This window comes from Solanum tuberosum, unplaced genomic scaffold, assembly GCF_000226075.1.
Source record: "Solanum tuberosum cultivar DM 1-3 516 R44 unplaced genomic scaffold, SolTub_3.0 scf00015, whole genome shotgun sequence".
Classification (NCBI taxonomy): Eukaryota; Viridiplantae; Streptophyta; class Magnoliopsida; order Solanales; family Solanaceae; genus Solanum; species Solanum tuberosum.
The window spans coordinates 1246247-1264272 of record NW_006238941.1 but is presented as its reverse complement, the minus strand read 5'-3'; positions in this window follow the sequence as shown (position 1 = coordinate 1264272).

The window sequence follows — 18026 nt, the reverse complement described above, 5'->3', positions numbered from 1 at the left end:
CAACCTCATCCCAACTTCTTTCACTGTAAAATACCATAATATCCTAGATTCACGACTTGTCTCAAACAAGAGAAAGAAACAAGCATACAATCTTTTTTTTTATATAGATATTCAACATATGCTACCTATGATAACTGAATTCATAAATTATGGTCAACAAACAATACGAGCCGCCAGATACATCGGCCAAGGTTTCATGATTACCCTGTCCCACGCAAATCGTTTACCTGTAACTATTCAATACCCCTACGAAAATTTGATCACATCGGAACATTTTCGAGGCCGAATACACTTTAAAATTGATAAATGCATTGCTTGTGAAGTATGTGTGCGTGTATGTCCTATAGATTTACCCGTTATTGATTGGAAGTTGGAAACTGATATTAGAAAGAAACGATTGCTTAATTACATTATTGATTTTGGAATCTGTATATTTTTGTGGTAATTGCGTTGAGTATTGCCCAACAAATTGTTTATCAATGACCGAAGAATATGAACTTTCTACTTATGATCGTCACAAATTGAATTATAATCAAATCGCTTTGGGTCGCTTACCAATGTCAGTAATTGATGATTACACAATTCAAACAATTTTGAATTTACCTCAAATAAACAATGAATAAGCCCTTAATTCGATTCAAAAAAATTACAAATTACGAAGGCTTAGTTCGAATTTAAAACAATGAAATTTTTGCTTGGGCAATTCAAACTAGCGGTTGCTTAATGAGACTCCTAGCTTAATTTTGATTGAAAACAAAACCGATTTCAATATTATATATTATAATAGTAATGGTTTCAAAGTAGATAAATGATATAAAAAATAGATAGGTTTTAACTGCTCTTTCGACAAATAAAGAATGGATAGTGGTCCAATAAAATAAAAGCATCTACGTCAATTTATACCCATTAGACTTTCATTCAATTAACAATTTCAAAGTATCAGAAAAATAGAAAAACTGTTTTTTTTCTGGTCAGGTCAATAAAGTCAGGAAATTCTTCATTTTTGATTTTTTAAAATAAAAAATGGATTTATCTGAACCAATACATGATTTTCTTTTAGTCTTTCTAGGATAGGGTCTTATATTAGGGGTTCTAGGAGTGGTATTACTTCCCAATCCACTTTATTCGGCCTTTTCCCTGGGATTGGTTCTTGTTTGTACATTGTTATTCTATATTCTATCTAACACCTATTTTGTAGCTGCTGCGCAGCTACTTATTTACGTAGGAGCTATAAATGTTTTAATCATTTTTGCTGTGATGTTCATGAATGGCTTAGAATATTACAAGGATTTTTATCTTTGGACCGTAGGAGATGGAATTACTTTGATGGTTTGTATAAGTCTTTTTGTTTCACTAATTACTACTATTTCAGATACGTCATGGTACGGGATTATTTGGACTACAAGATCAAACCAGATTTTCTAAGTAATAGTCAGCAAATTGGAATTCATTTATCAACAAATTTTTTTCTCCCATTTGAACTTATTTCCATAATCCTTTTAGTTGCTTTAATAGGTGCAATTGCTATAGCTTGTCAATAAAAAATTTCTATTTAAACTTGGAATTCAAATAAAATTTTGTTCTGTATCACATTCATTTTCCTTCAATTCTATTTGAATTCTAGCTGGATAAATAGAAAGACTTTAGGTCAATCTAGTACCAATATATTTCTTTGTTCCAAACTTGTTTTATACTAGTCAATTAAATTAGTTGAATTGTTGTTCATATTGAAAGGAGTCGAGATTGATAAGGAGTTGTTTAATGATTCTCGAACATGTACTTGTTTTGAGTGCCTATTATTTTCTATCGGAATCTATGGATTGATCACAAGTCGAAATATGGTTAGAGCCCTTATGTGTCTTGAACTTATATTGAATGCGGTTAATATAAATTTTGCAACATTTTTTGATTTTTTTATAATCGTCAATTAAAGGGAGACATTTTCTCAATTTTTGTTATAGCTATTGCAGCCGCTGAAGCAGCCATTGGCCTAGCTATTGTTTCATCAATTTACTGTAACAGAAAATCAACTCGTATCAACAAATCAAATTTGTTGAATAATTAATAATAATCATCTAGATTCTAATATTTGAGAAATTGATTTTAATTAGCATGTTTACTACGTAAAGTATGATCTTGTTTGCAAAACATAAGAAATCAAAGTATTTCGGCCTTTCTCATATCTCATAAACCAATCCAGAAAGGGGTTGATTAGAAAATTGTGATAACTCATTGATTCATGTGGTATCTAAATATACGATTCGTTTCTAAGTTTACTAGATCAAAAATTTATAACATTCAAAAACGTATAGACCCAATGTCACATTCAGTAAAGAATTATGATACGTGTATAGGATGTACTCAATGTGTTCGAGCCTGCCCCAACTGATGTATTAGAAATGATACCTTGGGACGGTTGTAAGGCTAAACAAATTGCATCTGCTCCACGAACAGAGGACTGTGTTGGTTGTAAGAGATGTGAATCCGCCTGTCCAACAGATTTCTTGAGTGTCTGAGTTTATTTATGACACATGTAATAAATAAGAGAATACTAAAGATCCAAGCCATAGAATTTCTCAATTCTAATACAAGGTACTTATTAGATCGAATGTACTTATTCGATCTAATAGAATGATTTTACCATATCCAGACTAATACCAATCCAAGCCATTTCATTAATCAAATGTGACTAATTAACCAACCAACAAAACCACTTGTTACAATTAAGATCTTATTGTTGCATCGAAAGAGATAAACCGTGAAAACGGGGTTGTGGGAGAGCAATACAAGCGTCGTGCTGCTAGGTGAAGCAGCCTGAATGCTGCACCCTAATGGACTTTCAACGAGATAGTGTTTTTTCAATCTAAACCATGAAAAATACATATGTATTGTGTGTAAATTACACAAAATGATCAACTTTGATTTTCATTATTTTTAGAGTACTTTTCCTTCCTTCATGTAATAATATATTTTATTTGTTAGAAATTGGTTCAGTAGATGAATTCAAATTCAAATTTTGATCTATTTAATTGAATTTAAACTAAAAATTCTTTTATATTAAAAAAATATAAAACGATTAATTTACACCTTTAATATAATATTTTATGAACGCACGTAGCGGGGCCAAGTTACCTTCCTTGCAACGTACCTAAATCTAGGAAGTTCTAAAATTGAGCATTTATAAGTCTTATCACAACTTTGATAATGGCCTTATTTACTACTAAATTTATTTATTTATCTTGAAAAAATATTTGTTGTCTATTTCTACAAATATTTTGATTGAGAAAAACAAAATAGTTCTTGTATTTTCACATGAAAAAATAAGAAAGTTTTCTAGTAATTCAATGAAAATGTATTTCCACCATGTTATAATAACGAACCATTCAGTTAAAAAATATCTTCGATAATATGCTCGAGTTAGAAACTTTGTATATCAATTCGATCAAGTTTAATCAAGTAGGTCAGCTTCCGCTGGGTTAACAAAAAATTCGTTATGAGTGGGAAGAAGGATGGGGCCCTGCCTAAGACCGCTGCAGCGGTCCCTTAAGAGTCCGAAATCAAAAGGGCAACAAATTTTTTCAAAAATTCCAAAAGGGTAACTCAATTAATTATGAAACCAAAAGGGCAATAATACTTCACACCGTTTAAATTAGGTTTCCAAAAACGAGGCTCAAATTCCAATGAGCCTTACAAGGCTCAAATTCCTATAAGCCTTGTAAGGCTCAGCCGCCAATGAGCCTTGCAGGCAATTTAAAAAAAATAAAAAAAATTCTCATTTTATTTTGTTGTTTGTTAAAAGTCTAATAATAATAATAATATAGTGTAATTTTTTTTCCGAGGGGGTCGGATGACCCCCCTGGACACACTCTACATCCGCCACTAGTTGTTGATATGATGCATAAAGATACACACACGTTTCTATCTAGACGGACATATACATGTGAATCTGTAGTGTGGTTTCTTTCAATGAAGATAGAGACAAGTAGACAACTGTTGTTACCTTTTTTTTTTCTTTTTATGTTATATTATATATTAAATTAAAATCTGTAAGATTTAGTCCAACTAAGGAAAAAATAATAATATTAAAAGAGGTTCAAATTTATTCTGCTCTAATAGTAGAATTTCATGGGGATAAAAGAATTTCGTAGAAATAGCGTTATTCCCACCAATCACTTTTCGGTCATATCTTTGAAAAATAATTATTGTTTCTAAATTTTAAATTTAACATGTAAAGTCTTATGATATTACTTTATTTATAAAATTATAAGATGGTAAATTTAAAAAGTTATAGGACGGTAAATTATAAAATTATAAGACGGTAAATTTTAAATTTAACATGTAAGGTTGTCCTATTGTTTTTTTTACCTTGATATGAAGTATAATTTTTCTCATGTTTTCAACATATTCATCAATAGGGCATTTCCACCAAAATAAAGTATGACTAAAGAAGACTGAATTTTATCATTCTGCAAGTGAATAAATCAAATTATAATTTCACATAAAAAAAGTTGAAGAAAAAATAAAATCAACTAAGTAGTAAATAAGGTCTAAACTATTGAATTTAGTTCATTTGAAAAGCCACAAAGTAATGGCTAGCAATAAGGTCTAAACTATCTTTATGCATCATATCAACAACTATGCATTATTATTATTATTATTAGACTTTTAACAAACAACAAAATAAAATGAGAATATTTTTTTTTTTAAAAAAAAAATAGCATGCAAGGCTCATTGGCGGCTGAGCCTTAAAGGCTCATAGGAATTTGAGCCTTGTAAGGCTCATTGGAATTTGAGCCTCGTTTTTGGAAACCTAATTTAAATGGTGTGAAGTATTGTTACCCTTTTGATTTCATAATTAATTGAGTAACCCTTTTAGAATTTTCAAAAAAATTTGTTGCCTTTTTGATTTCGGACTCGTCCCTTAACCGCTGTATTGGAAACAAGCAATAGCCCCAAAAAAAAATTTAAACCTTTTTCTTCCAGCTCAAGTTAAAAAAAAAGTGTCTCCTAAAAACACTCTGGAAAAACTCGATAATAGAGAAGCACAACTCTCAAGAAAACGCGTCTCCAATTCCAAGGGAAAAAGATTCATGTGCTATGCAACAACAACTTGACGTCTGATAGGTTATGATTTATGAGTATTAGATTTTATATGATTAAATGTGAATATGATATATAGATTTGACGATGAAATCATGATTAGGCCTGCCATCTTTATATATAAATAACGTATTTTTTTTCTTTTCTTTTCTTTTCTATTTCTACTATAATATAAGAGCCAGTTATTCAGGGCATCAACATGCTGCTTCATATGATCTAATATATTTGTAAGGGTAGTTTTGACTTTTGCGGTTCTTGAATTTACTTGTGTGTCACATAAATTATCGAATTGAAATCCACTACATAAATCACATTATTGATTTGTAAAAAGTGCTAATCATATATTCAGTGAAATCTTGGTAACTACTCTCTCTGTTCACATTTAGACTTGACACACTCACTAAGAAAAAAATAATTATCATGACTATTTTATCGCACGGTCTTTATTTGATGTTCAATAGTAGATCTTAGAATATAATTTGGAAAATTAAGTAATTAATGGTAGGGGTAAAATATATAAAAAATAGTTATCTTTTCTTAATATGTGAAAAGTGACAAATAAAAATAAAAATCTATTTTTAAAATAGAGATCAAGTGAATATGAACAAAGTGCATTTTAAACTAGCTCATTATTCTTAATTATGATTTGCAATTAAGTAGCAGCAACACTATCAGAAAGCAGCTACAAACTAAAAATCTATGTAAATGACAAAAGTAAGGTCCGTATTTCATTGCAGTTATATCTCTCTTCACACATTCACTGCTCCCTTCATGTCAAGGAATAGGACTTAGGTTCAACATACATATACATAAATATTAGGCCCATGCGCACACAGACATTATTCAACAAGTTAAATAGATAGACAGTAGAGACATATATCTTAATAATATTAAAATTGACACGATCATGACCGTCATGAGTGATATCCACACTAAACCACCTTGGTCACTAAAAAATTTAGTCCCCATATGGTCCGTCCAACCTATATATGGCTTATTTAAGGATTTACAAACCAAAGAAAATCAATAATCCAGCTAAGTATAGAATACTGTATTGTTATGAGGTAATACACGCTTAGTAATGTAAGAAACCAAGTTCTAGGGGTTTCTCTGTCTACCAGAAAACTTACTCTTGTGCAATGGATGCTACTTATTAAGAAGATTACAACAAAAATTACCTCATGGACAGCCAAAAACCTGTCTTATGTAGGAAGGATGCAGCTTGTCCAATCAGTTCTATTCGATATTTAAGCCTACTGGACCCACTTATTTGTTATTCCCTCTAAGTGTCTTAAGCTTATTGATGCCCACTGTAGAAGCTATGCATGGTCAGGCACTAATACTATCACCAAGAAAGCCTTGGTGGCTTGGGAAAGAGTCTGTCTCCGAAATCAGTTGGTGGCCTCTACTCGATTAACCTTCACTTGTGGAATAGGCTGCCATTGCTAAACACTGTGGGACCTGGAGCATAAACAGGACAAGTTGTGGATTAAGTGGGTGCACTCCTACTATATTAAAAAGGTTCCTTTCCAAAAGGTGATCGTCTCCTAAAAAGCCTATTGGATGGTGAAGAAATTCTTGGAGGCTAGACAAGTTTACTCACAGTTTCAGTCTAATAACTTGAGGAGTAAAACTATGATCAGACAACTATAGTTACATTTTTTAGGGCCTCAACAAAGAGTTCAATGGAAGAGCTTGTGGCTTCAAAATTCTTCTAGGCCAAAGACAATCTTCACTGTGTGGTTACAACTGCAAATCAAATTAAATACCACAGATAGACTCAAAAATGGGGGCTAGATGTTGATTTGAAGTGTGTATTGTGCAAATTCCATCCTGAATCCAGAGATCATATGTATACAAGTTGTTTTTTCAGTCATCAGGTTTGGTGCAAGTTGCTACAATCGATCCAATTTGTTTAAGCTCCTTACAATAATTGGGACCAATATGTCTTGGGAGTCATAGGCTTTGCTTAGGGGAAAAGTCAAACTGCCCAAATCTTTAAATTGGTGTATACTGAGAATGTCTATGTTGTTTGGATTGAGAGAAACCAAATGATCTCTGAGAAGAAAAGCATGACTTGGGAATCTATTGCCTGCGAGATCGCTTATATTTGTTGTGTTAGGGAAAACTAGAAAACTATGCAAAACATTCATCAATTTCTCTTTTACTTGCTAGCTTAGTTTTCCTTTGTTTCATATTGTCTTTGTTTTGAGAATAGCAAGTTGTGTCTTGGCTTAGCTATTGGTTCTTTATTTGGTACACCTGGTGATTAATATAATATTGTTAGTTACCAAAAAAAGAAACTAAGTTCTATTATTGGTCTATCCAACCTATGTATGACTAGTTTGAATATTTAGTAGTAAAAGAAAGACCAATAATCCATCCGAGTATGAAATATTTTGTTATTATGAGGTAATACACATTTAGTAATGTAAGAACCAAGTGCGCCCAACCTATGTATGGATCATTTATGGATTTAGAACCTAAAGAAAATCAAATAATCCTTCTGAGTATGAAATACATTGTTGTTAGAAGGTAATGTAAAAACGTTGTTTTATTATATGTCTGTCCAACCTATGTATGACACATTTAGGGGTTTTCTAGCCAAAAAAACATAAACAATCCATTTGAGTAAGGAATACATTGCATTTATAAGGTAATATGTTTGTAGTAATGTAAAAAACCAAGTTCTATATTTGATCCGTCCAACCAATATATGGCTCATTCAGGGATGTAGTAGTCAAAGAAATTCCAATAAACCATCCGAGTATGGAATAAATTATTCTTAGGAGGTAATACACATATATTAATGTAAAAAACCAAATTCTAATACTGGACAGTCCAACCTATGTATGATTTATTTAGAGATGTAGTAGCCAAAGAAAGACCTATAATCCATCCGAGTATGAATACATTGTTGTTAGGAGATAATACACGTGTAGTATTGTCGGAAACATACTTTTATTATTGGTTCATTCAACCTATGTATGGTTCATTTAAGGATTTAGTAGCCAAATAGTTGTCATAAGGTAACACACGTGTAGTAATGCAAGTTATCAAGTTCTTTTATTGGTTTTTCCAAACTATGTATGGCTCATTCACGTATTTAGAAGTCAAATAAAGACCAATAATCCATCCGAGTATGGAATAATTTTATTGTTTTGAGGTAATAGACATGTTTTAATATAAGAAATCAAATTCTATTATTGGTTTGTCTAACCTATGTATGGTTCATTAAAGATTTAGTAGTTGAAGAAAGACCAATAATCCATCATCAGAGTATGGAATACATTGTTGTTATGAAGTAATACAAGTGTAGTAATTAAAGTAAGTTCTACTATTGGTCCATCCAACCTATGTATGGCTCATTTAAGGATTTTGTAGCCAAATAAAGACAAATAGTTCATATGAGTATAGATTACTTTATTGTTAAAAGGTAATACATGTTTAGAAATGTAAGAAACCAAGTTCTATTAATAATCTGTTCAACCTATGTATGGCTCATTTAGTAATTTAGTAACCAAATAAACAAATAATTTATCCAAGTATGGAATACTTTGTTGTAATAAGGTAATACATGTGTAGTAATGTAAGAAACCAAGTTCTATTATTGGTCCGTCCAACATAGGTACTGATCATTTAGGAATTTAGTAGCCAAATAATAACCTATAATCAATTGGAGTATGAAATATTTGGTTGTTATGAGGTAATACACATTAAGTAATGTAAGAAACCAAGTTCTATTATTTGTCCGTCCAACCTATCTATAGTTCATTAAGAGATTTAGTAGCCAAATTAAGGACAATAATTCATCCCAATACGCATTACTTTGTTGTTATGAGGTAATACACGTGAAGTAATGTAATAATTCAAGTTCTCTTATTGGTCTGACCAACCTATGTATGACTCATTCAGGGATTTAGAAGCCAAATAAAGACCAATAGTCCATAAGAGTATGGAATACTTTATTGTTATGAGGTAATACATACGTAGTAATGTAAGAAACCAAGTTCCATTATTGGTTCGTCCAACTTATGTATGAATAATTTAGGGATTTAGTAGTTAAATAAAACTAATAATCTATTTGAGTATGGAATACTTTGTCGTTATGAGGTAATGTAAGAAATAAAATTCTCTTATTGGTCCATCCAATCTATGTATGGCTCATTCAGGGATTTACAAGCCAAATAAAGATCAATAATCCATATGAGTATGAAATACTTAGTTATTATGAGGTAAAACACGCGTAGTAATGTAAGAAACCGAGTTCTATTATTGGTTCGTCTAACCTATGTATGACTCATTTAGGATTTACTATCCAATGAAAGACCAATAATCCCCCTAAGAATATAATACATTGTTGTTAGGAGGTAATACAACTGAAGTAATGTAAAAAATCAAGTTCTATTATAGGTCCTTCCAACCTATTTATGGCGCATTTAGGGATTTAAGAGCTAAATAAAAACTAATAATCCACTCGAGCGTGGAATACTTTTTGTTATGAGGTAATATACATTTGGTAATGTAAGAAGTCAAGTTCTATTATTGGTATGTCCAACGTATGTATGACTTATTTAGGAATTTAGTAGCCAAATAAATACCAGTAGTCCACCTGAGTATGGATTACTTTGTTGTTATAAGGTAATACATTTGTAGTAATGTAGGAAATTAAGTTCTCTTATTGGTCTGTCCAACTTATGTATGGCTATTTCAGGGATTTAGAATCCAAATAAAGATTAATAATTCATCCGAGTATGGAATACTTTGCTATTATGAGGTAATAAACGTGTAGTAATGTAAGAAACCAAGTTCTTTTATTGGTCCGTCCAACCTACATATTGTTTATTCAGTGATTTAATAGCTTAATAAAACCAATAACCCATCCAAGTATGAGATACTTTGTTGTTGTAAGGTAATACATGTGTATTAATGTAAGAAATAAAGTGTAACAACCTGAACCGATCGTTATGAGCAAGTCAATATTCAATGAATTTGGGCCAAAAAACTTTATGGTAGTGACTTAAAAATCTTTGGCTAGTTCAGCTTCAGATGGAATTTATACTAGGTGAGTTCTAGGGCCATCCTAGAATGAGTAGGGTGTGATTTTGATGTTTGGTTTATATAGTATTGTAGTTAAGACATTACGGAGTCCATAAGGCCTTTCAGGTAAGTAAAACTCTCAGACTTGATCTTGGCATGAAAGGTATGTGTCAGGATGTCAAGAGAAGACTTTGTGAGGTTGAATGGACATTTTTTGAAATTGAGTTTCTGAAGTTTCATCAAGGCTGCTGTAGTGGGAGTCATCCTACTATAGTGGATTGTGCAGACCACGATAATGGGGCTAGTTGTTGCTATAGCGGCACCGTTGTAACATGCTGAATTGAGATTTAGTGGTGAAAATAGCCCAAAACCTTATTTTTTGCACTTTGAGTTCTTAGAATTGGGAGGGGAAATTTTGGGTATTTAGCACCTATTTCCCCACAAATTTGGTTGGTAAAGGTAAGAATTCGACTCCCCAACCTTATGCATTGATTCTTAAGCCTTATATTTTAGGTTATTTTCTATTGGGAAAAGGTTTTGACATGATTCCTTGGTGGGAAGGAGCTCTAAGTTGGAGAAAATGATCATATTTTTGTGTCGGGTTAGGATTTGTTGATAATCTAGGTAAATTATAGGCCATTGATGATTGATTGTTTTTTATACTTTTGTTTTAGACCAGGAACAAGTTGAGGTACTTTGCAAGGGGAAAACTCGGGTTATTTAGAGTTTCCAAGCGGCTTGATTCGAGGTAGGTGATAATTGTATGTTTCCGGTTTATGTATGTATGCATGTCGAGTTCTTTGTAGTATTATTTGTGCAATGCATGGTAGGAAATATATGAAATGACATCATGTAGGTAATCCCATGCAATGAACTTGTGATTGTGACTTGTTGTTTTTAAGTAGTCTTGTTCACTGTGCCATCTGATTGTGCATGATTGTTTGTGATTGTTGGTTGGCTCGGGTACCAGGTCGGTGCACTAACTATGGATGACTCATGTACCATGTAGGTACACTATGTATGGATGGCTCGGGTACCGTGCCACTACACTAACAACTTGTGTTTGTGTTCCGTGAGAGGATCAATTTGTGATTGTGGTCCCATGAGAGTACAATACATTTTCATTTTGATCATGTGGGACATATAGTCATGTATTGGTTGACCCATGTATTGTTGTTTTATGATATGTGACTGAAAGTCTATGTGGTCTGTTACTTATTGTTGTATGCATTGTTCTGTGTTACTATATTGTACTGAATTTCTTACATTTGTATCTTGAACTGGCCATGTGATCCTATCAGTACATTGTGATTTGTACTGATACTGCACATAATATTTTCCTTATTAAGTATAGAGCATCTTTCAACGGCTAATCTGAGACCTCAATTGAGAGACTATTGTTGAATACAAAGGTGAGCTGCATCTTTCAAGTTGCCATGGGTTTCGCTGGTTTTTCTTGTCTATCTTTTTAGACATAGACATTAGTTTTAGATTTATGATTAGTTTCGGGTCGCATCCCATTTTAATCGTATTACAATTTTGGTTATGATGACTTTCAGTTCTTAGGGATTATTTTCCACATTGAATGTTTTGATTTATTCGGGTTAGTTTATAGGGACTCGATCCTTTCATTCTTGAATTGTTTTACTTTTATATGATAGACTTGGTTTTAAAGTGATGTTGAGTTTCCATTCAGGTTAGTTGATGGTTCTCCCACCAGGTTTTTTAGTCTGGGTGTCACTCCCAATGGTCTGGGTCATGACAAACTTTGTATCAGAGCCCTAGGTTCATTGATCTTTTCATACAAATACGAGTCTAGTAGAGTCCCATAGAACGGTAAGGAGACGTATGTACTTTTTGCAAGAGGATACATCACTTTAGGAAATTCTCTTTCTTTCTTCCTCCGTGCTATGACTTGATTCCAATTTGTATCTGGTGACCCAAATTGGTATCTAACTCTTCCACTCTTCTGTTTGCAGATGGTTAACACTCGACATAACAATGGAAGGGTATTAGCTCCAGTAGCAGAGCAATCAACTAAGCTTGTAACAAGAGGATGTGGTAGAGGACATCCACAAGGTCGGCAAGGAGGAAATCACAGAGGATGTGAAGGCCAAGGTAATGGTAATGCAGGGAGAGAAGCGATGTAGCCTAGAAGGGGGATTGACCGTAGTGATGACAGAGCTCAGTGTTACACATTTCTAGGCACACCAGAGGCCGAGGCATCAGATGTGGTTATTACATATACTATTCTTGTCTTTGACTGGATGGCTTATGTGTTGTTTGATTCATATTCTACTTATTGTTATGTATTTATGACTTTTGCTTTAGGTTTTAATTTTATTTGTAATATCGTTGATGCTCCTATCTATGTTGCTACCCAGTTGGAGAGTCGATTGTAGTAACCCATGTATATCGTGATTGTTCTGTGTTGCTTATGGGTCTATAGACTTGGGTCGATCTAGTCATATTGGATATGCTCGACTTTGCCGTGATCTTTGGTATGACTTGGTTGTCCTCCTATTTTGGTGTGTTAAATTTTAATACTAAAACTGTGACTTTAGATATCCCAGGGAGGGAATGTTTAGAGAGGTAAGGAGTGTATATGCCTAAGCCATTGAATATCATATCATTCCTTTGAGATATGAAACTAGCAGGGCAAGGTGGTTTAGCCTATTTAGCTCATATTCAAGATGTTAATGTAGAGTCTCATTCCCTTGAGTCTATTCCTATGGTTTCTTAGTTTCCAGAGGTGTTTCCTTACTGATCTTCCCGATATATCTCTGCATAGAAACATAGACTTCTATATTGACTTGGAGCTGAGCACTCGCCTAATCTCTATTCATCCCTATCTCATAGCTCTGACATAGTTGAGAGCGCTTAAGACTAAGCTTACGAAATTGTTTGATAAAGGGATTGTATGTCCTAGTGCTTCTCCTTTGGGTGCTCTTTTATTGTTTGGGAAGAATAATGATGGTTGTATGAGGATGTGTATGAATTACCGGCAATTGAATAAGTTTACTATAATGCCCAAATCTTACACCCTGGACGTGACCGACACTCGAGAACCATCACTAGTCATCAAGTGAACCCTTATCCCTGGCTTACAACTCAGTGGAAGACTTACTCAACAAAATAAAAACTTCAATTTGAATGATTTAACTCAAAATGTCTCAATAGAAACTTAACTCAATGAATATCTAGAAATACTTAATTCAACACAAGTGATCAACTCATAGTCTCACAACATTACAAAGGAACTGATGAAAGACTCCTCAATTACTACTTTCTATGAAGCCTCTAAATAATACGATAGATGTCAGGATAAGACCTAGACAACCTAACAAGAACAAAGCAATAATGTGGAGCACTCCGAAAATAAATGAGGCCCATCAAAACTAGTTGGAATGCAATGGGATCAACGAAGCTCCTGTTGATGGCCCTAAATACCTGTATCTGCATCATAAATAAGATGTAGGTCGAATGTCGTCAATACATTGAATGTATGAGCATATAAAGGGAAAGCTGAAACATGGGCAACTGAGCTGATACTCTAGGAAGACATACTCACCTCATCTCAATTCAAACGCGAAAGCAACAATAAAATATGCAATATATAAAGCTTTTAAAATAGTAGATATGAGTTCAATATGTATAAAAATACAATAATAAACTCTTTACTCTTATTTGGGAGGTTCTCTAACCAACAATGATCACTATAAGCTATGTGATGATACAACATCTCACCCACGCTGCTAGAACTGTCCTATACTTTTCCGGGGTATAGAACACCTAACCTAAGTGGATCCCCTAAGCTATGCTTAAAATCAATAAGGAATCATCTAAAAAGTATGATCATTTACCCATGTTGGCATACATAGTTTGTGAGGATTTAGAGTTGTCTGAACTCATCCCCATATCGGTGCTCAATACTACTCCCAATAATATATATAACTCATGCTCAAATGTTTAAAAACATAACTCTTTCTCAATTGAGGTGATTACTCAAAATATCCTCTTAAAAGAGGTAATAGTCTGAAACTCCTCCGAACTTGTAACTCATGAGCCTCTTCAAACCGGACTTATTGCTATTGATTCGATGATCCCTATAGGACGTGGTCAACGAGAATTAGAAATCGGTGTTTCTCTATTTTAAATGTATAAGTATTACATACTTGGGAATACTTAGTTCCCTTATGATCATTTTGAAAAATGAAACCCAACTCTCCTCATCCTCATACTCATTTACTCAAGACTTAGTTCAAAACTATAGTTGATTGCAAAAGTGTTCTCAAATTTGACTCAAAAAGGTCCTCTTGGACTTCCATTTAACTTTACTTTAATTTGAAATGTAAATCAAGAGATGTGATTATAATATTCATGAGCTCTCAATGATTAGTGAAGATTTTAAGTGTGGATATCGAGGAGAGAACATAGGTACAATTTGAGGGAACACACACGGAAAGAAGGACAGAAGGGTAAGAGACATGGCGACCCTGGCGCATTGAGTGGCGTAGGGAACCAGCTCCAAAACTATTGACTAGTGTTTGGGGCGCACTGAGTGGCGCGCCGTGTCAGGCCCCAAACTATAGAGCAATAGTATGGTGGCACGCCGCCCCATGCCCCTGCCCAGAAATTTGACAAATTTTCTTGCTTAATTTCATGTCCTAACTCATCTAGAATCTAATGATTTTCTCCAAAATCTTTTTGATTCATAAAACCAACACAAGTTCAACGAAATCCCACACAAAAACCATCAAGAACAACACTCATTCGCAAGATCCTCACCTCAAGAACTCAACAACTTCCATTGTTAGAGAATGGGGTTAAACTCAAGAACTCTTCAAGAAAACTCAATCAATCAACTTCAAGAACGAATTCATGGATGAAATTACATAATTGGTGTGAGGGAGAACAAACCCAACACTATGAAAGCTTACATACCTCAAAGAATACTTGTTCTTGGCGAAATCCTCAAGTTCTTGAAAGAACGCTTGAAACCCTTCTCTTTTCTCCTCTTGAAACTTGTTATAAAATACCTAAGAGTTTTGGAATATTGAAAAGTGGTCTAATTCAGATTAGACCCTTAAATTGGAGTTGAAAAACTTTTAGGCTTAGTGGGGTAAGGAAAAGACCAAAATACCCCTTTTCTAAAATGGATGGAAAGCCTTAGCTAGAAAGGTTCACTCAAATAGCCATAACCTTTTACTCGTAGTTCGTAATTTATCAAACTTGGCGGTGTTGGAAAGAGTACTTTTAGTCCTTCGATTTGATACCTCATGGGCTACCTAACTTTTTATGTATTGAAAATTATGGTCGTTTGAAGTTGACCCAAAACTAAAAACTGAAGTTTAACTTGTACTAATCTCCAGTTGGCTTTTTCGAAGTATGAGATGTTACAATATCTTCCCCTTGGGAACATTTATCCTCGAATGAGATCACACTATGCTAAAAGGGAAAGGGGAAGCATCTAACAACCCCAACTCAAGTACACAACCTGTAATTCACATAACTCAGCATATTAACTTAAAGTGTACTTTACAAAGGATTAGTACCGTGGTTTAGACTCTCTCCATAAGGAAAGAGATAGGGGTATCTCTTTTTCATATCCTCCTCAACCTCCAAAGTAGATTTCTCAACAAATTGATTTCTCCATGAGACCTTGATTGATGCAACCTCCTTGGTTCTGAGCTTGTGAACCTGACGATCAAGAATCTGAACGGGCACCTCCTCATAAGATAGGTTGTCCTTAATATTCTCAGTAGGTATAATAAATGAAGGATCACCCATACACTTATTCAATATATAAATGTGAAATATTGGATGAACTGATGTTAACTCTGATGGTAGCTCCAACTCATATGCTACATTGCCAATTTTCTTGGATATTTGGTAAGGACAAATGTATCGAGGACTGAGTTTTCCCTTCTTACCAAATCTCATGAAACCCTTCATGGGTGAAACCTTCAAGTAAACACAATAATCAACCTCAAACCCCAAGTCCCTTCTCCTAACATCGGTATAGGATTTCTGACGACTTTGCGTTGTTTTTAACCTTTCCTGAATAATCTTCACCTTCTCCATGGATTGATGAAAAAAATTGGGTCCTATCAACTCAGCTTCACCTACCTTGAACAAACCAATAGGAGATCTACATCTTCTCCCATAAAGAGCCTCATAAGGAGCCAGTTGGATAATGGAGTGATAGTTGTTATTGTAAGCAAACTCTATAAGAGGCAAGTGGTCATTCCAATTACCTTTAAAGTCTATGACATAGGCCCTTAAAATATCCTCTAAAGTCTGAATTGTGCGCTCTGCTTGACCACCAGCTAAGGATGAAAATCAGTACTAAGGTTTAGCTTCAAACCCAAACCATTCTGAAAGGACTTCCAAAACTGTGTAGTGAATTGTGCACCTCTATCTGAAATGATAGAAACAAGAACTCCATGAAGTTGGACTATCTCTTGAATATATAATTTGGCATAATATTATGCTAAATTGGTAGTCTTTACCGACAAGAAATGGGTTAATTTAGTCATCCAGTCTACAATCACCCAAATCAAATCATGCTTCCTGCGAGATCGCGGTAAACCAATAATGAAATCCATATTAATCATTTCCCACTTCCATTACGGTATAGTTATATTCTGAGCCACACCACCGGACCTTTGGTGCTCTACTTTGACTTGTTGGCAATTTGGGCACTTTGCAACGAAATATGCAATACACCTCTTCATACTACTCCACCAATAGACTTCTCTCAAGTCACGATACATCATTGTGGAACTAAGCCTCTACCATGATCCTCTCTTGGAGTTCATCCATCTTTGGTACACACAATCTACCTTGATACCACAACACACCATCTCCCCCTTGTTTAAAAGCCATCACTTTCTGCTTATGAACATTTTCTTTTAGTTCAACCAAAAGAGGATGTTGGTCTTATTTCTCCTTCACTTCAGACTCTAGTGATGATTCAACCCCATTCATCACCACAACTCCACCTTTGCTGGAATCTAATACACAGACTCCCAAATGGGAAAGTCTATGACTTCCTTAGCCAACAATGAGGTATCTTATAGATTGGTTTGAAGTTGGTGAGGTTGCTTTTATAAGGCCCAAGTTGGTGTATGAGGCTATGGAAAAGGTTCGACTTATTCACAAAAGGTTGAAAACGTCTAAAAGTCGACAAAAGTCGTATGCCGATGTTAGAAGAAGAGAATTTGAATTTAATGTTGATGATTGGTTCTACTTGAAGATTTCACCCATGAATGGTGTGATATTAGGAAAGAAATGGAAGCTTAGTCCCCGTTATGTGGGGGATCCCTTTTTACATTGTTTTCCAACATTTTCAGTTGTTAGGATGATCGGGGGTCTTGTCTCGACATCCCTCATTGTGTTAGAGGCTTCATAGACATATAGCTATAATTCGTTAGTCTTTGCATTTCAGTTGTTTTGTTACAAGACTTGGTATTCCACTTTGGCTAGCTGAATGTTTATTTTTAAAACATTCTAAGTTATTTTGAGACAGTTGAGTAGAGTTTCATTTCATTTCTTTTATTAATGCTTAAAGTCTTCCGCTGAGAGTCTAGCCAGACCAAGGGTTTGCTTGGGGCCAACAATGGTTCTTGAGTGCCAGTCCCGCCCAGGGTGTAGGCTCGGGGCGTGACACATAGCTTTTTCATAAATTCTTGTTATTAAGAGTTCATAGTCAAAATCATGAATTATACACGGGTTCATGTAAAATCTATTGGAAAGCATGAAACTTAGACAAAACAACCATGATAAGATCAAAATCAAACAATTTAACCAACACAATTAGAATCCGTGAATAATTGAATCGAAACCTAATCAATTTGATAAAATTGAACTTGGAGAATTGAGAA